The 25939-nt window shown below is 46.5% G+C and overlaps 1 pseudogene; it reads right to left on the reverse strand.

The window, feature by feature from the left end:
- Positions 1–15524: 15524 nt before the first annotated feature.
- Positions 15525–24609, reverse strand: LOC121837106 (annotated as a pseudogene).
- Positions 24610–25939: the final 1330 nt, after the last annotated feature.

Below are 25939 nucleotides of genomic sequence, written 5' to 3' on the forward strand. Positions count from 1 at the left end.
TCGCGGAAAACTTTTCCCTTTAAATTTAGCGGAAAAATTTTTCCGCTGAATCTGGCGGAAAAAATTTTACGTCTAAATAGCGGAAAAATTTTCTCCGCGAAATCTAGCGGAAAAATTTTCCCGCTAGATCTAGCAGAAAAATTTCCCCGCTAGATCTAACGGAAAATTTTCCTCCCGCTAAATCTAGCGCAAAAACTTCTCTACGGGTCACGTGACCAGGGGGTCACGTGACGCCCCCCCCCCCCTCCCCAAGGTCACATGACCCCCCCCCCCTCAGTACCCTTCCCTACTCCTCCTCAAGAGCTGCGCTCTAATTCGGTGTTACAGGGAGTTGTAAACGGCCTCCACTTTTTTTAGAGCTTTGTTTATTGTTTGGTCATATATGGCTTTGCTTAGCTGTGTTTGTGTAACGGTTGACACAAATTGACACGTCATCGAACCGATTGTGTTGATATGTTATATCTTGTAATTACTGCCTACGTACGGGGAATGTAACGAAACTAGAAAAAAAGAATGAAAGCCGTTTACAACTCCCTGTTCTGCCGAATTGGAGTGCAGCTCTTGAGGAGGAGGAGGGAAGGGTACTGAGGTGAGGGTATACCACTCCCCCCTCCTCCTCCCTCGTGATCCTGCCTGCTACTCCTCCCCCCTCATACTCCTTCTCCTTCACCTCCTCCTCATCCTTCAACCTCCTCCCCTCGCCTCCCCCTCCTCCTCGCCCTCCCTCCTGCTGGAGAGGTCACGTGACCGGGGGGGGGGGGTCACGTGACCTGGGGTCTCACGTGACCTGAGGGGTTCACGTGATCTTACGGTTACGCCTAAGGCGACAGCGAAGCCGCTCGAGCCGGAAACGGGCGCCTAAGAGCTGCCCTCTAAAACGATGTTTTACGTCCTTTTTTATTGCAACGGGCAAATGTAGTCCTTCATATTTTAAAAGAGAAACCCACAAGGCAAAAGTAGTTTTTAAAAGCACAAAGTGATTTCATAATTGGTGTGTATGCCAGCCCATAGCCAAATGTAACAATGCGCGCCAATACCAGAACGAGGTATTGTGGTATTGTGGAACGCGGTATCAAAAGTAGTGAAACTTGGAATATACATAAAAACAGAAAGAATAAACGTAGGGACGGACAGAACAACACTTCTTTCGCTGTTCTGTCCGTCCCTATGTTTATTCTTTCTGTTTTTATTTAACTTCATCAACGCGCTCACGTCGAACTAAGTTGGAATATACATTTTATTTCAGGAAAAAAGGTGATGCGCTAAGATTTCTCTTCCTCTTTCGATTTACCAGATAATTATTTATCTCGTGTTCTTGAAATAAAGGTTATTTTGATTTAACTCAATTATAAATTGAACAGGCGTACCTGAGGAATGTTCTGTTAAAAATGTTTAATATAATATAGTATAATATAATATTAAATGATATTTATCTTAGCTCAGGAGAGCCGCGGTGCCGCAGAAAGGCAAGTCGCCCATACAATGAAGGCCTGCGGCACCGCGTCTAATGATGGTGCACCAGTATTGTACTGTGCTGATGTTTAAATGGAGGTTGTGGGGGGCGAGGCTCGCAGGATGATGCTTACTTGTGATGAGGGTCCTGTGTTGTTTAGCAAGCTGCTCGCTGGGCCGTACTTCTGCCCAGCTGGTCTCAAGTCTGGCGCAACTCGGGGATATGTCCGGGCAAGCCCTCCAGGGTGAAGTTATTTTGCTTCACCGGGCAGTGCGGTTGGGAGAGCCCTGGTTCAGGACGTGGCGCAGTCTTGTTAGACGGCGGACACGCCCACTCACAAGGCATTTGCGTTCAGCGAACAGCGCAATATGATTGGTCCTACTTGACGGAGGAATACGCGCCGGTTTCGAGCACCTTGCCGACAGATAACGAAACAATGAAATAGAACCAACGTTTTCTTTTTTTTTTTTTTTTTTTTTTTTTACAATACGTTAAAGCGTTGTGGGAACCATGGGGTTCCCTCTATCCTTATCTAGGCCTAGCTTCAAGCAGGCCGTGGGAGTCGTCGTCACCAATGGCGTCGGCCTCCCGGATACAAGGAACCTCGAGGCCCAATTCCCCGAAGGGGCCGGTTCTCCCTTGCCCCTTTTGGGTGAACGCACCATCGGTACACCCTTGGGAGTGAATATGGACGCGTCCCGTTTTCGAGTGACCTTCTACCGGCCTCCCCGGGCGCATCTATTTCCCGCAGGCTACATAAGCCGGCCACCCGCCTGTGGCCGGGGATCTTGGTTAGGGGGGGCTACGCTCAACGGAGCATTCATCGTTATTAGGGAGTTTTAGCGAGTCGTTTTTCAAGCACACGGTTCCGAAATCACGAACGGTACAGCTGATCCGTTCCGTGTAACCATACGTCAAATTTGACATACTTTAGCGAATCGTGAAAGTGGCGCGACCGTGTAAACGATGATGATGATCATGCTTAACGGTGGCGCCATCTTGTAGTAAACATGTGAAACATTCTGCAACGTGTAAATCAGGGGCGACGGTGGTGGCGGTTCGTGTTTCCGGCGTACGACTGATGTAAACAAGACGGCCGACGTATCATTTGTCGGTCGGAATTTCAAAAACTGCGAAGCTAGATAGAGTAAAAAGTGTCTGAACGACCGTAAAGGTATGTGGTGTGTCTCCGTCATCTTCAACTTGAAGGATCGTTCATGTTGTGTGCCGTTGAACCAAATCATTTCGTCTGCTCGCGGTCGCCTCGGCAGCTAGTCTGCCTGCAGATCGCAAAAAATGTACTAGCATGCGCAGTTTACAGCATTCACGATCGCTTACCATTGTGAGCAGTCCTTGAAATGATTTGGTTCAACCTCTCAAATGAAGCAGACTTAAACAGGACGGCAAATCGCCTCCCGCTGTCCTAAGCCTAACGCTCGGCTGGGTCGGCGAAGGCGGTCGCCGAACCGACCGCCATCTTTTTTTTACCCGAGTCGTGAACGGTGCTGGCTGCGTTGCGGTGACGACTCCAGTGGCCGGAATGGGAGAAACGAACGACAAGAGCCTCCCGACTCCCCGAACGACTCGCGCGCGCATGCGCAGTGGCGTCGCGGATGCGTTCGAGGGCGAACCGTTTGTGTGCAAACGACCTGCTAAAACTCGCTATTTTCCTGCTCCCCCTTTTCCGTGATCCTGCCCGTTACGGCAGCGCGGTCCCTTCTCCTGGCGATCCTGTCAATTAAGGCAGCGCCAACCTTAGTTCTTTTTTGTTCCGCCTACGGGCGCAAAGCGTGTGGCGTAAGCCCAATAAACACGTTCTACGGTATCCCTGTGTTTGGTGTGGTCCCCCGTCCACCGGAGCCTAGCGGCAGTCAACGGACGGACCCGGCCGTAGCCGCCATAGCAGCGGACTACGGAGTGGGTGTAGCCTCGCAGCGATCAGCAAGGTAAGTCAAAACCCACCTTATGCATCCGACGAGTTACGGAGTGGATATTTGCCTCACTGAGGACTTTGGGGTAAACTAGAATCCCACAGCGTTTGTCATATGGTATCTTTAAACTTGTAGGTCTGATTCTTGTGAGCTTTCTGGTGGGTGTGGAGACCCCGAAGCAACAAAACAAAAGCACCGTAAACCGGTGGAATACGAGGAGCAGCAATGCCGATACAAATGGATGGGACTGTGAGATGTAGAGCTTAAGGCATTGCGATTCAGCCTCAATGCTTTTTAACTAAGTGTAAAATGTCCGTATGTTTATGAACCATATGCAAGAATACGAGCCCTATGGGGTGCTCATGCTCCATAATCCAGCTTATGCCCAATAAGGGAGGGGGGCATTCTTGTACCAATCGCTTAATCCGAGGGACATTGGCCCCGGCAAAGCGGGAATCATAGATCTAAATCAGGGGTTTCCAAACTTTGTGGCTAAGGGGCTGGATTGAGGCTCGGTCGCTGTCTTGAGAAGTGGCCACTAAATAGGTAACTATAAATGAGGAATGACAAAAGAAATATTCTTAGACAAAGATTTATATACAAAGTTTAACGTAATAGAGGAAACATTAGGGTGGTTGCATACATACAATTGATTTTGAAATTGAATGTTTAGCTAAATATGACATTACACAGTAATTCAAACCCAGAAAATTCACAAGACATAAATTAAACCCCAGGGGACGTTTGGCAAGTTCACACAAAACAGAAGGGTAATGAGAATGATAGAACTGCTTCAGACAATATGCAAGATATACGAGAAAGATCACTAAGCACGACATACACGCGAACGCAAAGGAATTTTAACATAAGTAGTTACTCAGACATGAAAGAAAAGACTGAAAATGGCGATGCTGGTGGTCCAATCTCCAAGGAATAATATGACGAGAGGAGACGCTCTATGTTTCTCTCTTTTTTACCCTTTTCTACGCGGTTGGTGCGCGTTAGGACGCCGTTTCTTTACGCCCGTTTATTGTTGCACCGGCAGCAGGGGGCCCGCTGTAAGCGGGTCGGGCTTCATTGTAAAAACCTCGGCCAGGCCCGGGCCGGTGGAAAGACCTCCACGGGCCGAGGTTCGTAAACCCCTGATCGAATGAACAATGTACTCTCAGTCCAGTCCAAGCCCTTTACAGAGCATCTCCAATAAAGACCGTTAAATTTTCTAGATGGTCCAGTTCACTGCTTTAGTGACGGGTCTTGCAACCTGGTTGTTGTTAATTTCGTTTCCACAATCTAATGGCTGTCTTCATTTCCTTCGATCTACCGAAACTATCTGAAAGTTCCAGGTATACGAAGTCGCCGCCCTGGTGGCCACCCTCCGAAACGCCACTTGGGTGAATAATTTCGCACTGTATACGATCGGAATTAAGAAAGAGGTGATGATATGCATAATGACCAATCATTAGCACAGACAAAATAAAAAAAAAACGAATACTAAGCATTGCCAGTGCGCTAAATAGAGGTCCCATGACCACCTACGCCTCCTCACGCTGCCGTCGCATCGGAAGCACAACTTGCACATCAACGAGCGAGCGCTCGCTCGTCGCCGACCGCCGAATTTCCGTCTGAGAAGCTCCACCCGTTGTCCTTTCGAGAGTGCGTCTGTGCTCGGCGATCGGGTATTCTGAATAAATGGGCCTCCTACGTGGGAGTCATTGTGAAAGTGATCTTGCTGTGTGATTTTAGCTGACAGTCGAGGATTAGCGCTAAACGAACACAACTACGATAGCCGGCGTGCGACGGGGAATCAACAGCTGCTTTCGTGTAACTATTGGAGATTAGTTCTGACAGCAAATCTGGGTTGAATGTTGCTTTATTTCGAGTGTAACAGATTTAGTACACTCTGTGATATTGAGAGTTTGCAGTGGTTTTGAGCGAGCAACTGGTCATGCCAGCGATTCAAATATAATTTAGAGCTGTCGTCTTCCGCGAATGACGTTGATTACCTTATGAATCTCAAGGGCTCTGCGCTTAGCGTGAGACATATAATTATCTTCTTACTTCGAGCTCGCAGCGCGAGCTCTGCGATGTAGGCTAGAACAGTGGTGCGCAAACGTTTCGGGCCCGGAATACCTAAAAAATCTGAAGACCCTCCTGCAGCCCCTGACGCGAACCGCATATAATAATTAGCGCCCCCCCCCCCCCCTCTTCCCCCTCCCGAACAAAAACAATATTATGTACTAAAGCACAGTTTTCGCAACAAAGCGACATGCGAGACCATGGGCGTGACGACTGACGAAAATTATTTCTGGAGGAGGGTAACAAGAAGGACGAAGGACAAACACAAATCTCCAAACACAGCTAAGTGACTGGGGCGCGAACGAAAAATTCCGTTTGGTCCTGATATCAAACCAGGACCTCTCCATTTCCAATGGAGCGCTCTATCAACTCAGCTAACCAGGAGTTAGACGTCCGTGTAGCAAACGGGTTTTGTCAGCTGCCACCAGTTTAACACCAACAAGAGTAAACGGCTCACATTTTTTAAGGTTATGATGATAAAACAATGAAATGCAAATATGCGAGCGAGCTGGACAAGAATGACGAGAATAATATCTGGAGAAGGGGAACAAGGGGGACAAAGGACAAACACATTTACAAACACAACTAGGTGACTGGTGCCCGACTGAAAAAATCCTCGTGGTCCTGGTATCTAACCAGAAACCTCTTCATTTTCACTGGAGCTCGCACATTTGCATTTAATTGTATAATCATCATAACCATCAGTTACAGGGGTAACCCTTGCGATTAAGGTAATTCTTCGAAACATTTGGGAAGATGCTTGCATGACGTCTGGCCCACATGTAGACGTGACTACAGCTAGCTCAGTGGAATGCTTATCAAGCGGGCCATTGAGCTAGCTCATTTTGATTGTGGTAGTACGTTGACGAAAAAGAAGGAACTCAACAGCACCGATCGATGCTTTTCGCACTGCGCCTTCAACAAAACGGTTTCAACTCCGTCGACAGCTGCTCACATTCCCTTTGTATCATCTCCCGATCCGTGAAGATGTCTGTCCTCTAGGAGACAACTTAGGGGAACATAATTCCCGTTGCGTGATTTGGAGCCTTGTGGGTGTATCTTTTGGCCATACGTCAAATCAGGATGTCGGGAAAGGCACAACCGCTGGACATTTTGTGCATTTTCGGAGCGTGGCCTGCAAGTGTAAGGAAGAAGGCTTGCTCGTCGAACTTGGTATTAATACATTTTGAAGACGTGTCCAAGCGCCCTCGGCACCTTGTCGGCTCCCTGGTGCCTTGCGATTTCTCCCCCCCCCCCCCTTCCCCCTTCTATTTCCCCGCGACCCCCCATTTTGTGCACCTCTGCGCAAGAACGCCGAGGCTGGACCTGTTAACCGCTATCTTCCACATACGGTTTATATGTCTAGCAAAACAGTTTGGTGCTGATCTTATCGTGCTGTCCTAACAAGAAATGTAACTTGCTCGGAAGGGAGGAAAACATAATGTGGCGACGCTGGAAGGAACAGGTGCGTTCAGGTCGGCCGGTTAATGGCGTAGTGCTCATTCCTTTATTTGTACGCAATTGGGGATACAAGTCTCCGCAACTAAGAATGATTATTGTTACTAATAGGTCTTTCAGCATGCAGAAAGTGTGGACATTTACCGAAATTGTCTGCAGATATTTAAATGCTTGCATCTACCGCGGTTTTTTTCTAACGCTTAGTAACTTAGTCAGCCAAGTCCTTCCAGATAGATTGCATTCCATGGTGCACAAGGTTGCTTTCTTATTGTAAATGCGTTCCAATAAAGCAGAGTATGTCTCCTCACCATGTGTATTTATGTTCCTTGCCGCATCACAGTTGTTTTCTCTAACAAAAACGACAAAATCGCTTTCAGAGAGCGACTTGCAGGTCTCAATATGGCGGTCGCTTGTCGCAGGTGTGAACCAGCCTTCAAAAGGGTCAGGAAACACCACACAGTTGTCACTACATGCAACCATGCCAGAACATCACCTCTCAAGTTCTACAATGGAAACAAATATAAGTATAAGTATATGTTCTACCAGCATACACAGAGGATTGGTATATCAATGACAAACTTTATTCCCAAGGTAGGCTATCAAGATGCTCTCATTTTTTAGAATTGTGCCGGGTGCATAATGAATTAAAACAGTATTATGTACCCAAACTAGACAGATGCTGTTAAATATACTTAGACATGTCATCCTTGGCGTCACACTGAAACACGTTGTACAGGCTTGGAATTGCTTTTCTTGTATTCAAATATTTTTTGTGCCTTGGAAAAAGGTAAATGACATTTTTACACCCCCAATATTCTTCATTTTGTATTTAAAAAAGACGTTTAACAACAAACGGCATTCGCCTGGCTGCACAAGAGTGAATGGTTATAAATCTTAATGAAAAACACGAGTAAGAAAGAGTCGCATATAGAGTAAATATTTAATTATAGGACCCTCGAGGGTCGATCAAACGACCCGTGAAGCATTCTAGAAAATAATAATCCCTGCAAGAGCAAAACGAGGCGGCGTGTTGACGTTGCTTTCAAGCATAGAACCAAGACGGCGGCAAGCAGATGGCGACTTGCGGGGCCATCTGCTTGCGTGGCCATCTTGCCACTGTTGTTTTAGTGCAACGTTTTTTTTCTATGTAATAAAAGAAAGACGCATGTACGGAAATGTAACGCGAAACACTTCTTTCACTTCAAGGCACGACGGCACAACTACGAGGGTCGCACTCGGGGTGGTCGGACCATATTCTTAATGTCAACCAAGAAGTCCGCCATTGCATGCCGAAGAACTAAGATTAACATGATCCGCGAAATGGAATTAACTCTCAAATTGTAGTGTGTACCCACTTTTGCAACCTCGAACCTCTATTTCAACCTCCTGACAAGGGTGACGGAGTCCGCGCTGAACTCTTTTCTAGTTGTGCGAGACGACATATCTTGCACACGAATTTTGTCAGTCGGACTGCCTCCACGGGCCGGATCTGGCCCGCGGGCCGCGGTTTGGAGACCCCTAATTTAATGGAAAATGTTTTGGTCTCATAAACTGAGATCTGCCAATCTGGAAGTAGGAAGTAAAAAAAGACAATTTCAGATTTTTTTTAAGTGATGCAGGAGCAAATAAGCGGGTGAGAATTAGGTGGCAATGATTTTTTTATATAATAACTAAAAACACTTTAGCTACGTAGAAGTTCTTGCTTCATAATAAATTTTTAAGGGTCTACGTTTTCAATATCTTCCAATAAAAACCACCTCTCATCTCCGTTCTTATTTCTAGTCGGTAGCTCTTAATTCTAGCCGGTGATCATCGTGGCGAGCGGTACGCACAGACGTGTCGAGGACTATCGTCGCCCCGAGGAGCCGGAGGAAACTAGACACGTGTGACGGGACCGCCACACGGCGGAAGGAAATAAAACTAGGCACGCAAGCGCTTGGAACGACAAAAAGAGAAGGCGATGCGCTTCCCTCCTCCTCCTCCTTTCCTCCTGGCGTTGAATTTGGTCATGGTTTACGCGACACAAAGTCGTGACGTCATTTTCCCCGCTAAACTTAGTGGGGAAAGTGACTTGGTCTTGAGGTCACGTGACGTCAATATCCCCGCTAAATTTAGTGGGAAAATGTACCCCCAAAGTTAGCGGAAAAAGTTCCCCAGCTAAATTTGGCGGCAAACGTTCCCCACCAAATATAGCGGTAAAATTTCTCCCCCAAATTTCGCGGGGAAATTGACATCACGGGGCAGGAAGTCGTGACGTCAATCTTCCCGCTAAATTTAGCGGGGAAAATGAATTAGTGTTGAGGTGAGGTGACGTTAATTTCCCCTCTAAACATAGCGGGAAATTTCTCCTCCAAATTTAGCGAAAAAATTTCCCCGTTAAACTAAGCGGGGAAATTAACGTCACGTGACACGAAGTTTAAACGCCATTTTCTCGCCAATTATAGCGGGAAAATTGACGTCAGTTCGCAAGATGTTCTGACGTCATTTCCTCGCCCATCTTAGTAGGAATATTTCCTGCTAAATTTGGCAAGGAAATTTTCCCGCTAAATTTAAACGGGGAAACTCCATTGGTGTTTAAGTTACGTGATGTCATTTTCCCACTAAAATTAGCGGAAACCTTCCCCGCCAAACTTAGCGGGTAAATTCACGTCCCGTGACATGAAGCCGTGACGTCTTTTTTGTTGCCGCACACGAAAAATCCACGGGACCTTAGTGTGACAAAAATGAAAAGATGGGACCCAGAATTCTAGAGCGGTGGTTTTAAGATGTTATTTGGAGAGTAAGAAAGCAAAAAATTATGCCGTTTACAACTCCCTGTAACGCCGAATAAGAGCGCAGCTCTTGAGGAGAACGAGGGAAGAGTACTGAGGCATACAAGCGCTCCTCTTCTCTTTGTCATCCTGCCTGCTACTCCGCCGGGGGGCCACGTGGCCTCCGGGGGCCAAGTGACCCCCCTGAGGTCACGTGACCTCGTGACGTCACGGGGTCACATGACCTCGGGGGAGGGGATCAAGTGACCTTAGGAAGGGTCACGTGACCTCAGGGGGGTCACGTGACCCTTCCTGAGAAGTGTCCTGAGGGGAGTCACGTGACCCCCTTGAGGTCACGTGACCCCCAGGACCTTCCAGGGGGATTCTGAAGACCCCTTAAGGGGGTCACGTGACCCCTGAGGTCAGGTGACCCCCTCAGGACACCCTTCAGGGAGGTCACGAGGACGTTTCGGCACGGTGCCGAAACTCAGCATGCCGAAACGTCGCCGCGGTTACGCCGGCGGCGACGCCGATCAAGCAGGAAACGGGCGCCTAAGAACTCCGCTCTAAAATAAATGTCAGATAGAGTAAGAGAGCAAGTTATAAGACTCAAAAAAATATGTACAAAGTTCAGTCCGCCGACTTTGCTTTCGGCTCACACGGTGTTGATGCAGTGAAGACGCCTCGTTGTCGGAACGTTGGTTCTGGAGCCCGGCAGGCTGGGTCGGCACAGGGGTAGGTTTGCTGCAGCTTGGCGAAAGGCGGCGGTCCACGGTGTGCAGGCTCAATGTCCCCACGGGCCTGTTGGCGCCCGTCCGGAATCTTCCTCGACTGCCGGGACCGCTGGTGTTCAGCCGGGTGTGTCGATGCCCAACCGTCCTTTTCGAGCGCCTCGAGCCTGTGTCGCATTTGCTCTCCTCATGTCGTCCTCCTCTTCTTTTTTTTCTTATTCCCAATCATTGATATCGTCTTGCAGTCTTCATATTTTATTAAATTGGAATGTCGATATGTTTATACAGCCTAGAACTTGATCTGCCTCAACGGGCGACGAGTCTCCCAGCTGTAGATAAGAAATTTAGCCAGTGCAGTACAACCGGTAGTCTGGGGTCTTTAACGTGCATCACGGAGTAGTGATACACGTACGACCGCACGCAGGTACGATGCTCATCCAGATCGAAACGGGCAGGGGTGGGGATTGAACCCAGGATCCTGTGTTCTGCAGGGCGATCTTTCGTGCCACGTGCTTCGAGCTGGTATGTGCTAGACTATTCGGCCACAGATCCCCCTTCATCTTTAATTATTCAAGTGATCACAGCGTTTATCTGCGCCGTCTTCCTCGTCGTTTGTTCAACTCACATGGTCACAGCTAGCCATAAACAGCGCCGCTGTAAGAAATAATACATTGCAAAGTACGTCCACACTGAATGCTCGCGAACCGGCATGTGCTTTTTAAAATTCGTCAATTCGTGGGATTGTTAAGACACGTCACTTTATAATTAGTAACTTGTCAGTCCATACCGCGACGAAGATAGCGGCTCCCAATGCAATGTCCGCTGAAAGCGAGACGTTTGGACGGGGCCACCCAGAAAAACGGTAATCAAACGCTCGGCTCATTTCTTTTCCCTCCTATGCTCTCTGGCCCCCCGCTATTTCCCCTCTCTCTTCACCAAGGCCGCCACCCTAGCCAATGTGGTCGGCGGAAATGAGCATCGACAAAACTGTCTTATCACAATCTGCATTCCAGATGCTGAAAATACCTCTGCTTTCAGTTGACAACAAAACACGTTGAACAGCTCTACCACACATGTCCTGGCGAATGCCGAGTGCTTCCCTACAGGGGTTGGTGCATTGAAATCCCAGTATTACAGGGGTACGGAAACGGAATGACGTGAGCGCCGAGCTCTCTACCCGTCACTTCAAAATAAACCAGCGAAAAGCGCAATGTGGATCGCGCTCGTGACGTCAATAGTTCTGCACAGCTAAGGGTTCGTCTAAAATGGTTGAGTACTTGAACCGGTGAAAGAAGACGAGCTACACTTGTCCTGAACGGTTTAGAGACGGATCCATGTTGACGAGCTAAGCTCGTTCACAACGGTTAAGGGGTTAACGTATACAACGTAACAAACGTGTTAGCGTTCTCCGTCAATTCACGTTTAGGACTATGTAACTCTACGAGCGAGCCATACTGCCGCGAACTGGCATTGCTTCTTAGGAGCCCATGACGTGGCGGCATTCCTTCAGAGCTTAACAGACCGCCACCAGACGCAATTTTGAACTCTGTTAATTCGTTTTAAAATTAGTTTTCTCGGCCTTTCTGCCGGGAGCACGAACACACTAGTCTAGACTACTGTTTCTGGTCTGCCAGCGCAACGTGGACCATATATAAACAAAGAAATTAGCGCCAACATTTATTTAGTTTCCGTATCCCCTTAGAAAAAGGCCCAAGGAGTTGCCCACTCGAGCTTAGAGCTCATGGATATGCAGTGGACCACCGAAAAGCTCGAAATTTGTGTTTAAAAAAATTAACTAGAAAAACACCCTCCGATTTTGCACAAACTTAAGCTCCAAAATCACCGAATTCTACCTAAAACACATCATCTGATAAAAATTCAGAACCAGTAGAGGAAAATCACCTTCCGCAGCTGCTGGAAGCATACGTGGTCTATAAAGTCATTATGGGTCGACATTTGCACCTACACAGATGTATCTGGCAAACTCCTGCATGCCGAATGGACCCAATTGGCAGTGCCCGCATCAGAGCTGTCCCACTAATTGACGAAGGGGACCGGATGTCCAGCAAGCTTAATCCTGTAGAAAACAAAGTGAGGAATGATCTGAAGTTTGAAAAAAACAAATGCCAATTCTATCATAACACGTTTACTGCGGACAAACAAGAAAAGTTGCTTCTATTATGAACATCCTGACAATAACGCGTACGTTCGTGATCCATGTGAAGGTAAAGACGGCCAGACCGTTCAAGGCGTCATACTGGCACCCTGCAGGCCACAATCTCGCAAGCACAAAATGGAGCGATCGACGGCCGTATGTTCGCCTTTTATAAATAAGGAATATACGAGGGGCGTTGAGGTATCTGACCTGAATTTGTTCCGCGGAAAAAAAAAATGAAGCGCGGACAGCGCCCTCTGGGAGGAAGTGGACGGAACATTAATGCACATGAACAAATTTTTTTAGGCACGCAGAAAATGCGAGCCGGTGGCAGTCAGTCTCTGAGTGAAAAAGTGCAATCAGTGATTGTCGCTTTTTACTTTTTTTTTTCTTCTCCGCAAAATGACTGAACGGCTCGTAAGCCGTTCTGCAAAATGACGGAACGACCCGGGACTCACAAATTCTGTGGGCCTGAAAAAATTAAAGCATGCGCCCTAATGTTTCCTCGGCCTCCCTACCAAAGGACGTTGTCTGCGGTACATTTATTTCCAAGGAACAAATTCTTGTCGCATACTTATTTAACATACCTAGTACTGTCACCAGCCGTATGAGTTTCTACAGTGGAACGCTGATCAAAGCAGTGCAAATACCGCATGCAACGCATTAAGCATTCGTGCAGTTCTGGTCCCGGGCTATCGGAATAAACCGATTTCGTTATCTAAGGGGTGGACGGAAGCCTTTATTGTCATCCTAGCCTCCTTAATTGTTAACCTGCAGTGTGACGTATTAGAACTGCTGCCTTCAGGTGTTGGAATGAAATGTCTGGGGACCTTAGAACTGCTGATAAGGCATTTTCGCATACCTAATACCGGAGCTTGCTGAGGTGTAGATAAAACAGCAGTGCTCGAACGATGCTCAGAAAAGACAAGTGTGTATGATAAGCATGACAACGTTTCCTCGGCAAAACAAAAGTGGCAGACCAGGAAGCCATCAACAAAGACATCATGTAAACAATGTGAAACATAATGTGTCTATGAAAACCTGAAACAATTTAATAAAAATAATTTTATAAGTTTTCTAGACTAGATGATGACCACCTAAAGTGAGATTTACATCAAGCATGCTCCAGACTCACGTTTCAATGAAGTTTCAGTCATTGACTGCTGTCAGAGGTAGGACGAACTGAATTGACGTGGCAAGGTGCCCAGTCATACATTGTGCCCCATCATCGTGACAACATTCCTTGACAATCGCCTATAAGCTCCATTTTACTCAAAGTCATTCTCTGTCACCTGTAAATTATTAATTACATCATCATTAGATATGGCACCGTGGGCCTCTGTTTATATATTTATTTCACAATACTACTACCCCAAACATAGAGGCATTGTGGGGGGGGGGGGGGGGGGGGGGCTTACAAAAATATATATTTAAATCAATACATTTCGACATTATGAGCAAGTCGCTTCCTATAAGGCGGGCAGCCGGTGCAGGAAGTTTTCAAGTGAATCTGAATTAGTGATGGCTGGGGTGAAGGCTATTCCAATCGGATATAGTTCGTGGAAAAAACGAATTTTTAAAGCAATTTATGTGGACCTGGAAATTGTTTATGTATCTTGGGTGTGAAGTTGAAGTTTTAGTTCTGTTAGAGAAGCTAAAGATGTCTGTGTTGATGTGAATGCTGTCCTTAATGGTCTGAAAGGGAGTTTTCAGCCTGTCAGGTATTGCGCGATGGGAGAGAGGAGTCGGGTCTGCTTCTTTCGTTAATGACGACGGCGAAACGTACCGTACATATGTATTGAAAATAAATCTCAGGGCCTTTCTCTGCACCATTTTCAATTTTTCTATATTGACTACTGTGTAGGGGCCCCAGACGACGAGTGCGTATTCCAGTGCTGGCCTAATTAACGTTTTATATGTTAATAATTTAACCTCAGGGGTTGCGAATTGAAGTGATCGTTTTAGTTGCCATAGTTTGGTTGTAGCCTTTGAGGGAACAGAAGCCATGTGGGAGTCCCCGGACAAGTTATTCGAAATGCTAATCCCCAAATACTTGTACTCTGAGACGTTGTTAAGTGTATGTCCGTCTACGCGGCAGCTAAAAAGGTAAGGGTGTTTCTTTAGTGTTATGGGCCTACTTACACACTTGGACGGGTTCAAATTCCTTCGCCAAGTACTGCACCAGGTTGAGCTGGTCATCAGGGGAATCAATGGTACTATGAAGAATACAATCATCAGCAAACAAATAGATATTTACATCAATATTTGAACATGAGTCGTTAATAAACAGTAAAAATAATAGCGGTGAGAGACTAGAACCTTGCGGAACACCAGATATAACACTGCATCTATTCAAAGCAGAACCACCAAGGAAACAACTTGCAGCCTATTTTTCAAAAATGCGTGTAGCCAATTTAGGATTTGGTCATTTTTTAATATAGTATGAAGCTTATGTAACAGCTTAGTATGCGAGACAACATCGAAAGTCTTAGATAGATCTAAAAGTATAACATCCACCTGTTTGTTTCCATTTAGCGCGGAAGCAAAATCATGGACAGAAATCAAGAGCTGTCTGGCTGACGAGTATCCCAATCTAAATCCGTGTTGGTGCTGACTTAGTATTTGATGTTGGCCTACAAAGCTAGTTATATGCTTCCGAATTTTGTGTTCGAGTATTTTGCAGCACTGAGATGTTATTGAAATAGGACGAGAGTTCGGCAGATCAGTTTCTTTGCCCTTTTTGTGAATTGGTTCTATTTTAGCTATTTTCCAGTCACTTGGTAAGTGTGCATTTGAGAGAGATTTTTTTCAAAAATGACACACCAATATTTTTCCATCCATGGAGCATACCGCTTCAAGAATGCATTCGGTAGCATTTCAAATCCCCGAGGTGTCTTGCAATCGAGATTGATTCATAAATTGAGAACACCTTCTTCTGATACGACAAGATCACTCAGAGAAACGTCATGATTACAGTGCAAAAAAAATAGAAGCCTCAGCATTATCAATCGAAAAGACAGAAGCAAAGTACCTATAAAAACCCGTTGCTATTGTTTTGCTATCTTGAGTAAGAATACCGTCGACGAAAAAGCTATATAGGGAGACACGTTTCGGCAAAATGTGCCGCCAAAATTTCGCAGGTGACGTTTTAATGAAATTGACGAGGGTCGTATTATGGTACTGAAATTTAGCATGTGTTAATGTTAAATTTATGTTACGCGACAAGACGTTGTAGGGTTTGAGACGGTTGGTTTGAGTGCGCCACTTTGGAAGCTTTTCTCAGTCTATTAATTTTTCTGCCCAACTGTATTATTTCTTGACAAATCCATGGACTGGTCTTGCCTGGGTTTATAATCCTTTTAGGAACAAAACGTTTAATGCGCTCGCCTGCAATGCCTTTGAATTTACTCCATAGTGTGTTTAAATTTGCGTGAGGTATGCAGGAGAACGAGACAAACCCCTCGTAATTTTCTCCGAGAACGTCAAGGATTGAGTTATCCTCTGCCTTGTCAAAATCAAATACGTCTTGTTTATTTGCCGGTTTATACGAGTCCGGTTTAAATGGAAATGTAAGAAGTACGCCTTTGTGGTCGCTTAGTCCCTCCTCAACAGAAACCTCAGATGAATTCGAAAAAAGTAAGATCGAGGATTGATTCCGATGTGGGTGATAAAACAAGCTGTCCTGAGTCAAATATAAACGCAATATTTAATAAACAGTCTGAGCTTTTACGGTCCGGTGATCCAGCCGATAAGAATTTCCAATCTATACGAGGAAGGTTGAAATCTCCGGCAAGAATAATTTTGTCATTACAGTGCACATGGCTCGGCATATTGTTTTTCAGATCTTCCAAAAAGGAAACGAGGCGGCCAGGGGGTCTGTAAACAGCGCCCATTAAGAGGGATGTATTATCAAACGTTATTTTACTCCAAAGCATTTCTGCTGACCCTTGCTCGTCAAGCTGCAGACATGATATGCAATTCCTAAAAGCAATCGCATCCCCTCCTCCTCTATTCAGCCTCTCTTTCCGTACAATTACGTATTCGGGTGGTTTAAGTTCTTCATTTAGTACGTTAGAGTGTAACCATGTTTCTGTTAGTACGATGATGTACGTTCCATACAGAAGTATCATATGCACCAGATCTTCGGTTATATTCACAAGGCTTTTTACACTTACATTAGATATTCTGAGCAGACTTCATGTAGGATTTGTTGCTGAGTTTTGTTGTGCGGAACCGGTGTCACTTGTTGGTCAAGCAGTTCAACCTTATCAGCAGAAGTATCATATACGTAAACCGACTCGCCAACGATCAGCCTATGGTACCGCAGTTTAAATCGGTGTGTTCGTCCTTCGCCAAAATCCAGAAGTCTTCTTCGAGCAAAACAAACATTAAATGGAAAATCTTCACTGAAAGATATGCCGCTATTTTTCAGCTTATGGGCCGACGATAAGACAGTCGCTTTCTGTTTGAAGAAACAAAATTTCGCGATAATGGGGCGTTCTTTATCTGAACCAAAGCGGCCAAGGCGATGGGGCTTGTTCGATTTCAGATGACTGGATTTTCAGCCCTAGTCCATCAAGGCAAAGTTTTCATACAGTCGGGGACAAAAGTCTCCAGGACGGGCGAGCTGCGACTGAAACGTATTGCTCTGCCGTCTGCCGGTGGGTCGCCTGGTTTCGATATCACGGAAAAATGACGCCCCCCCCCCCCCCCCCCCCCCATGCGCGTCCTACTGTGCCTGCAAACACGTGTGTTTTCCCGGTCTTCTGCGGCGCGGGGGCTGAAGAGCGTCCGCTACACATTCCCAAACTAGAGATACCGCCTGCGGCATTGCGCCGCATTTCACCCTGTCAGCGTACCTTGCTGTATAACCAGTTGGGCTTATCTCTCAGTTCATCTGCCGTGACTTCTTGCTTTATAGGTGCCATGTCAGTAAGCGCTATCTCCGAGGCGGTACCACGCGCCCGATTCCGAGTTAAGCGCCGTTTGCAGGCGACGCAGAACGCGAATGGGCGCTTTTGTGTGGTCTCGATACTATGCGACCCGCCGGCAGATGGTAGAGCAATACGTTTCAGTCGCACCACGCCTGTCCTGGGGACTTTTGTCCCCGACTGTACATGTTCCTCAAATTCTGCCCACGTTTCTTTTTCGGTGTCATTGATTCCGAAAAACTGAAGATTTGATCTACGCGATCGGGCCTCTGAGTCTACATATCTTATCTTCAGACCGGATGTTTCATCCTGAAAAGTAGAAACTTGTTCGCCGATTTCATTTTGCAAAGCGGAAACTTGTTCGCTGATATTGGTTTCTGGTGCGCTGGTTGAGCTTTCAAGTTTTAAAACGAGCTGCTCTAGGCTTTCGATACGTTCCTCTGTCTTTTTCTGCCTTTCACTCAGTTCTTTTATTGCGCTTAGGATCGTGTCTTGTCCGGTCTGTAGATTTTGTATGGTGGCGTATACTTTCGCCAAAATGGTCGTCCTCTTGTGCACTGTCCGGTCCCGGTTTGGTCTCAATGTCCCCCGAAAGCAGCAATAAAGCAACACTCCAACACTCTTCAACAATCTCGCAACACTTCTGAGGGCACGGCAGGACAATCAGACATTTAAAATCATTTTTCCAAGAATATAGGTCCGGTAGAAGACTAACCTTTATGAACAACGAGGGTTTAGCCATGCTGTTGCTTTTCGTGTTGCCGTGCCCTCTGAAGGGTGTAGTGCCGTGCCAGTCCTTAAATAATACAGGGTTCTTGCCTTTCTGTGGTGCTGCGGCTCTCCTTGGCCAAATAAATATTTTATTGTTATATTACTATTCAAACCTGGAATGCTGGTACATTTGCGTCCACCCCTTTGATAATGAATTGATTGATTGATTCGAGTTTTATGGCGCGAAAGAAACTAGGCCAAAATGCGCCAAGTGCATAAACTATTGCTGGAAAAGGGTTAAGGAGAAGAGATAGCTATAGTACCTTGTGATGTAATACAAGTATGAGCATGAATCGTGGAGACGACTAGGACGTGACGTTTTACTAAGAATCAAAATTATAATGAATATGTCATTATTCCCAATGAATAAGACAGGCTAAAAAGGGGGGATAACAGGTGTATATAGACATTTCATTTATTTAGTTTATTTATTAATTTATTTATTTATTTCCTCAGGGCCCGATGGAAATATAGAGAAGAGTAAACATACACACCTAATTGTACGCAAGTATGAACAGCTATTAGGCATATAAGCATAAAATCGAAACAGAACATTGTTAATCGAAACAAAACGTATTAACCAAACCGAAAAAGATATTCTCTGAGTGCAGATTTGAATACGGCGCTATCGGCTATGCTGGTAATATGTGCGGGAAGGCTATTCCAGTTCAGCGACATCATGGGTACGAAAGAACGATAAAAATGTCAGGTGCGACAGTGGGGGATGGCAATTTTATTTTCATGGCCAACACGCGATGAGACGTAAGGTGGTTGTGTTAATATTTGCTGATGAAGGCTTTGATTATAGTGGTAGATCTTATGAAATAAACACAGGCGACATATTTTTCTACGAAGGGAGAGGTCAGGCAAGCTTAGGGTGGTTTTCATTGCCGTTACACTGGATGTGCGATTATAGTTATGGAGTATGAAACGAGCAGAACGATTTTGAGCAGCTTCTTGTGATAATGCAAGCGGTGCGCCGGGGTCCCAGAGAGCGGAAGAATACTCAAGTTTACTTTGAACAATATGTTTTCTACATAAGTAGTCTTATAGAGAGTGGGGCTAGTGAGAAGTTCCTTTTCAGGAAGCCTAACATGCAGTTAGCGTCTTTAATTATATATCCAATGTGAATGTTTCATGAGAGCTTGTTAGCGATTTGAACACCAAGATATGAAGATTTTAGTGCGTAAGTTTTATATGGTACGAGCGACAGGTGTTATTCTGACGTGATACTCTCATGGATTTGCACTTAATATTGAGTTCTTTTTGTCATTGATCACAAAAACGGGAAACAGTCTCAAAGTCAGATTAGAGTGAAAAATATCAGAATCGATAGTTACTAGAGAATAGATGACACAGTCGACTGCGAACAGACCAACTGAGGATGAGTAGATAATTCTTATAGCGTCGTCCCACTGTAGCGCCAAACACAGATTTTTGTCCGGCGACACCACGAAGTTTTGTGTCGCTGATGCTGTTCTACTGCAAGAACCAACACCCGTGAGGAGCACCGACTAGCGCCAACAAACCATTGACGACGGACGAGTTCTTGTCTGTCGTTGAACTTGAAGCGCAGCAAGCAATCCAACCGAGGAAGATCTCTCGGAGACAAACTTAATTTTCTCGCCCACTTGTGCCTTTTGTTGCTGTCTTCCCCACCCTCCTTCAGCCCTTCCTCCCATTCCTCCCGCGACTCAGTCCTTGGTGGCCACTGATCGTTCCTTCTCCCACAGCTTCGATTCATTGATTGCTCGTAGTGGTCGCGGGCGCGGCTTGCTTGCTAGCGGTCGTGTTGCTAAAGGGTATTTGCTGTGGCTGGTTTTGCTCGAGAAAGCTTGGTGCGCGAGGTGGTGCTTCAGGACGCTGAAGTCTACGCCCCTGCATCAGGATTGATTCATCCATGTGCGAAGACTGAGAAAACTAAGACCACTCACCACGAAGTAATACACGATGTTTATCCAGTTCCGCGGGAAGCCATTCCGGCAAAACGAGAGACTTTTCATCCGTTTTGTGATTGTCCCCACAATGTCCCCCATTAAACGCCTCCCCTCGGTCATTCGGATATGAAGTTAAAAACATTCTCAAATTGACGTGAATTTCCGTGGCGCTGACCTGGAATGCTTCGAACGACCCAAAAAGGAACGATTCAGGAATTCTAGTTCGGAAAAAGTTAGGTGTCGATTCCCACGACTGTTTTGGGTCGACAATGGCAAATGAAGACAAGCAGCAGCTTTAAACAAGAAATAAAGTAATGGTCTCCACTTTCACCGCGTTTGTCGGCGCGTTTTACTTCCAAAGAGCAAAACACGAATACCGCGTCGCCATACTCTGTTTCTCTCTGTATTTTGAAGTGTTTTGTTGACAACTTCAGTCCCACTAGGAAACAAGTTTCCTTGTCCCTGTGTTCTGCGTCGTGTCCGCCAGGTGTGACGGCGGACTCCGACAAACCGGCTGTCTCTCGGTGTCGCATGTCGCTCATTGTCGTCTGTCGCTGTCGTTTGTTGCTGTTGCTAGTGGGACGTGGTTATTAGGGACTCGGCCTGGGGTATGTTAGGGGTTTGTGCGTATAAGTCGCTAGTCGTGAGAACAAGAAGCATTGCATTCGTTGTGCTCAGTGTCCTGGATCTTGTCTGGATCTGCCTGTAATTTGTGGGGCCTTTAGAACTTCAGCATCACACAGTGATGACATCAGCAGCTGGAAATTGATGGGACCGAACTAAAGATGACAAAACTAGACTGAAGCTCGAGTCTATCACTAGCATAGAGAAACTATCAATAGCATGGACTTCCGATTCACACAAGAATGTCCAGTGGGTAACAAGATTTGATGCACACGTAATTTTGAAGATGGCTTTACTTCTTCCGTTCTAATTCCTACGGACCTCCACAGGTTGAAAGGAAAGGTGACATTTCAGGTAATTGAACAGGTCGCATGCCTATGTATCAAGTGCACGAAAGGGAACAGTGAACAAAAAGGCAACAGGACAAGGTCCATGTCTTTTGAAACCGAGTTCGGCATGGGTTTTTATATCGTACTTCATTATCTGCTCCTTGGGGTTAAAAATACGTATTGGAGCAGTCCTTGCTCACCTCCAGTGCTGATCAAAGTAACACGACGTGCAATAATGATATGCTTAAGAAACAAACAGCTTGAAACCACTTCGCGTCCTTTTAATTTTAGAAAACTTGGTATGCTCAAAATAACCTAAATCTGGTACAAATCAAAGCAGCCTGTGCAATAAAACGTGAAAATACGGCAGAAAAAGTAAACACTTGCGGGGCGCGAAACCCGCCGAAGAAAATCCGTTCATTCATGGCAATCTTGTTCAGCGACAAACAAGTGTTCATTCAGCTGCGAAGCATTGAAGTGGATATAAAGTCTGCATAGCGTTTCATAGCAAGAAAACAGCCAATTAATTGAGCAGTACGATTGACAGCATTTCGGGCGCTATACGGGCGCATAGGAAGGCTACAAGGCTTACTTTGACAAAAGCCACACGGAAAACGTAGACACCAGCCACACACGCAATGGAGGGCTCTCGTTCTCGCTTTTTGAAATACGGTTGAAAAGCACTGCGCATTAGCACTGCAAGCACTCCCGTGTACAGTTTCAATTACGGAACAAAACAGCGAGGCCTACTTGTGTAGAGAATCGCTTAGGCCGGAGTAGTCACACTGTGGACATCGGCATGCTCGAAACTTCTGCTACCGTCTTTCATACGCGTGCGGAACAACTCAATCAATATGCACTTGCAGATGAAACAACGCGTACCCTACACAACAACGCGTCCACTAAGTCACCACGGCACGGAAGTATCCGCCAGAGTGTAGCAGCCGCTCCTGCCGGCGACCGGCGCCGCATGTGCGTCGCCGTCAATATTTTGTGCGGCGGTAATCTGGCCAATCAGAGCGGGCCGCTCGCCGGCAGATCTGAAATAGTCATGTTTTGGAAATACGCCGCCCGGAGAAAAAGAATCTGCAACGATCGGACAAGCGTCTTGAAGAAACAAGCGCTGTCTGCGAGCTGCACTTCGAGCCCCGCTTCATCCTTCGTGACGACGTCCAAATAACTGGCGGAAAGGAAGTGAGGCTTTCTTATGGACACCCTGCGATTACGCCAGACGTGGTGCCGACCCTGCTGTCAAGTGCAGCCTAGGACCTGAGGGGTGACCCTCCCTTATGACGAGTGCAGTGATGTGATTGCTGCGCCAAGTGCGCCAAACTGCGCCAAGGGGCTAACCCTGCTACATCCTGCTACATTTTGCCGAAATATAGGTAATCTGCTCCAAGCCTGCGTCAAAAGACCAATTTTGGTTTCCTTTCTAAACCGAAACTAAACTGAGACAAAAAGTACCCTGCATCCATGGTCCATCCGGTCTTGCAAAGTTTTTCCCGCCGTCTCTCGCTTCGCGCTCTTGTTGCTCTTATCGTCTCGTGTCTTTTTAAACATTTTTCAACGATACACGTGGGCGCCTGTGGACGCTCCGACGGTAGTGTGCCTGGTACCAGGCCCAGCCATGCCGCCATGCTGTAAAACGAAACCACGTTTGGGCCGCGGAGTTACTTTGTAAGCTGAAGGACTCGCTCCTGAAAGCAACGGCCGTGGGAAAACTATATTTGGTCCCCGCCTGCCAGGGACCAAATATAGATTTCGAACGTCGAACGTAGCGACGTTCGACGTTGCCGTCGCTACGTCGCTGCAGATATGGCGCTTTCTAAAATGAAACTAAGTACCGCCGCATGTTCATCAACATTCAAGTTGTTGTCTAAATCATACGTTACTACAAAAATCAATCTTTAGCTCAAAGACTGCTGCGTCGAAATATTGATTGCCTAGGTTTCTCTCGGTAGGCTTTCTTCCAAGAGGCATCCCGATGCGTGAAAACCTTCCACAAAAGAAAGTTGATGAAGAGAAGTGAGCTAAAGCTAGGAAGGCAATGTCTGCACGCTGAACCCACGCAGCGCGCTTGCTTGTGTCGAGTACAGTCGTTGCACAAAGCACTCCAAGAACTTTTTAACCCTGGCTCGCAATGTCTTGCATCAATGCGCTCAGGTTCTGTTTTTTTTTTTTTTTTTTGTATGCCTGTTTAGCTTGTACCTTGTTTGCCGGTTTATCAAACACGCGCTACTGGACTGTTTTTGTCGTATGCTCGACAGTTACATTTTGCATGAATTTCGGGAAACAGTTGGAGACAGAGCGGAGTGGCATGGTTTTGGTTTCGATCGAACAGCCATCTCCGCTCGCGCGTCGAAGCACGTGCAACTGCAATCCTGCCGAATTTGCCCTCACGTGCATGCAAACATGATTGCACGACACAGGCGCCAGTCGGGACGGGACGCTTGCAATCTATCGTTAAACGTTTGCTTACTTTTGACGAAAATCTGGCACGTCGGGAAACAGCAAAACGGCGGCAAGCGGTTTTTAGGAATTGCCCTGCAACGCCTACCGCACTGTATACACTTGTGGGATGTCTCAATGTCTCTTTGGAGACATTGAAAGTTGACACTCATTACTAGCCGAAGGCAAAACGAGGTTTACAGCAGCCTGTCAGGTAGATTTGAAAAGCAAAAAGAAAAGCACCGTCTAGTCATAATGCACCTTTGTCTTGTGTGCAATTTCGCATTGCACTGCAGTAGTTATGTGTTTCATAAGTTGGAGGCAGCTTCCATTTGTTATATTACGTAACTAGTGAACCTAATGCTGTGATATTTACTACTAAGCTCGTCATTTTCAAATAAATTTTATTATGTGCAGTTTGGTTCTTATTTATCTATAGCGGGTACATTTTAACTGAAGCATTGCAAAATGTGTCATGTCATTGGCATTTCAGTTACATTTTGAGACTCCCAGGTGGTCTAGCTTGACCATAATTTATTTATCGCGGCGAGCAAAGTGTCCTTCGTTTGTCCAGCTCTTAACACAAATATTTTTATTTTTCTAAGAATATCTGCTCCAAAAGCCATTTTGCTGCTCCAAACCACTGTTTTGGCTGCTTCGAAAGGTGCTCCAAAACGGCTTAGGCCAATCACATCACTGCGAGTGGAAAGGAAGCGGAAGGCAAGTCCACCAGAGCCGATCGTTGCAAAGCGTTCGTGGCTTGCTCGGGAAACAGACCCGTTGTCACCAGTGGAGAACAGCGATCCGTGATCCCACAAGGCATCGATCGCGACGGACTAGGCACTCTGAATATGCCAACTTCTTACCGGGCTCTTCCCAAGTTCAGCAACTTCGACGGTGAAACTTCGACGGTGTTGCTTATTTGGAGATTGCTCTTGAGCCGAAGTCTGACAAGACCAGCATTTGTTTCAACAACTTACCTGATGTGGTATGCCAAGTCTACCTTCATGGCCATGTGTGCGCTGCACAGTGTAACCATGTATTTCAATGCCGTGCTGAAAACTATTACAACATTTACCTTGCCTTATTTACGTGTGCTGTTGTTTCCTGGTCTAAATTATGTGAAATAGTTGCTGGTTTTCTTCTTTGAATCTTATAAAGCTTTACCTTTTTCGGCCCACGTTGTCTCAGTTCTTGGACTCTAGCTCAATGTTAAAACGCGTGATAAAAACTGTCACAGCTAATGAGCCATTTCTTACAAGTGAGCGTATGGTGGTCTTCGGATGGTCGTGGCAGCCGTGAGGAAAAAGTTTTCACCTCTCTGCGTTCGTCGCATCGGTGGAGTAAAGAATGCCCCTCCCTGAGGGTCAGGTTGTTTTGTCCTGGTCCTTCCTAATAGTTCCAGGCCAAGGCCGGGCGATCGTGAACTGCCGCGCTGAAAGGTGCTTCGCTGCTCGTTGGTGGTGGCGGAGCCTCGAAGGAAAGGCGCTCAAAGTCGAGAGCAACGGTTCATAAAAATAAATGTATTAAAACGATGACAGCAAACTTGGTTACAGGACTCTACTGTCCGCTCACGGTAGTAGAAAGACGGAAAACGCGCCTCGGCGCAAAGTGCCCCAGCGCACGGTGAGGCTCAAAGAAACTGTTTCTCGCTCGCGACAACGCAACACGAACCGGCGGACCGCGGGAGATAACTTGCTCCGCGCACGGACTTGTTCCAACTCAACATTTCCTCGCCAGCGCGGTCGAGAAAACTCCGCGCTGACTCAGGGCCTGTCCAATCAGGACAATTATACAATTCCATTGGCTCCAGTGCTAGCGGGTCCTCCACCAATCACGGAGAGGCCGCGGAAATCGTTATTTCCCTTTCCTACGAAGAGAAACAATGCTAAACCCCTTGGGGAACTCTCCAATCGGGGCGATACTTTACTACTTTACGGGGAAAACACACCCCACTTCGCCGCGTCAAAACAAATGGGCGCCGCGTCCTCCGAAGTTAGCGAGTAAAGCGTAATGGAGTCCAAGTGGACCAGACCGGCACCCTTCATCGCTAAAACCTCATTGTAGCGGACTCCCGACTGGACAAGCCGGACTGGGAACGCGCCGTGACGACAAAGCCGGGGAGGGTGCCACTACCTCGCGGCGACAGGCAAGAATGTTTGTCTCCTTCCCGGGCCAAAGATTAAAAAGGGCTCAAACTGTTTATCCCCCTATCCTCGGGGCGAGCCGTCGGGGTGCCACCATCCGAACAGTTGAACGTCGACCACCTCAGCTTTCACGAAACGATCAAATCCTCTAGCGATCCCTACAGGTGGTTTGTCGCATAAATGAACTCAAACAAAAAA

Source organism: Ixodes scapularis, unplaced genomic scaffold (assembly GCF_016920785.2).
Source record: "Ixodes scapularis isolate PalLabHiFi unplaced genomic scaffold, ASM1692078v2 PGA_scaffold0__279_contigs__length_252992795, whole genome shotgun sequence".
In the NCBI taxonomy this organism is placed as follows: domain Eukaryota; kingdom Metazoa; phylum Arthropoda; class Arachnida; order Ixodida; family Ixodidae; genus Ixodes; species Ixodes scapularis.